We start from the raw sequence: 962 nt of genomic DNA on the forward strand, positions 1-962 counted from the left end.
GCGGTCTGACCAGCACTTCCTCTGCCTGAAATGGGCTAAACGCTCTACCAGGATTCCACAAACATTTCAGTAACTGCCACTTTTCCTTAAACTAAGAGAGAGCCAAGCAAGTTAAATCGTCCAAGCTCACATAATTTTGTTGTGGACACTTTTCTGGCTGTAGAAGAAGACACAAAAGGCTCAAAAGACACAGTAAAGACATGGTTTCTGCTTAAGAAGTTATCTTTTATAAGTAAGCTTAGATTTTACAAGGGGCAAATGTTGTACCTTTGTATCCACTAGCTTTTTTCAGTTGTATTTTGGGAGACCTTGGATCTGTTTCTTTGTTGCTTTTTCCTTTTTTTAGTTGTGTTTGTCATCATTATGATCCATGGCAGGCAGAGTAGCAGCACAATTTGGTGGGGCTTTGGGAGGCTCATATTTTAAATGGCAAAACCAGTTTCCTAAACTGTCATAACAGAAGTTATTCAGCTCATTAACTTTAAGTTTTCTCAAATGAACCCTACTGCTAAAAGATTTCCTCTTTGCTCCATTAAAACTCTCCAGTGTGTTCTGTGCTCAGCACACGATGGTTACAGGACACTATTTACTGAATACAATGTTATTCTATTCACTTGCCAAATATGCAGAAATATAGATAAGATCACAATGATTGAGGTGTTAGGCAATGTGCCAGCTGTAGTGGGTACGGTGCAGGCTACATTGTCCAACAAAGAAAGCAAAATCAGGCATATTTGGGAGTATATTTCAGAGCGAGGCCAAGAAAGGCCATTTCTTTCCTAAAAGCTCTGAAACCATGGCAATTTTGGTTATTTAGTCACATTTGCTGGAATATACTATTTAATGATGATGTTAATTAAATTATTGTGTGAGGGTGGTGTCTCAGGAAACTTGGAATCTGACTCCTAAACCCAACTCTTGTGAAATAAAGCTGGATTGGTTTTGGGGGAAGCGAGGGGTAG

This window comes from Pteropus alecto, unplaced genomic scaffold, assembly GCF_000325575.1.
Source record: "Pteropus alecto unplaced genomic scaffold, ASM32557v1 scaffold1027, whole genome shotgun sequence".
NCBI classification, from domain to species: domain Eukaryota; kingdom Metazoa; phylum Chordata; class Mammalia; order Chiroptera; family Pteropodidae; genus Pteropus; species Pteropus alecto.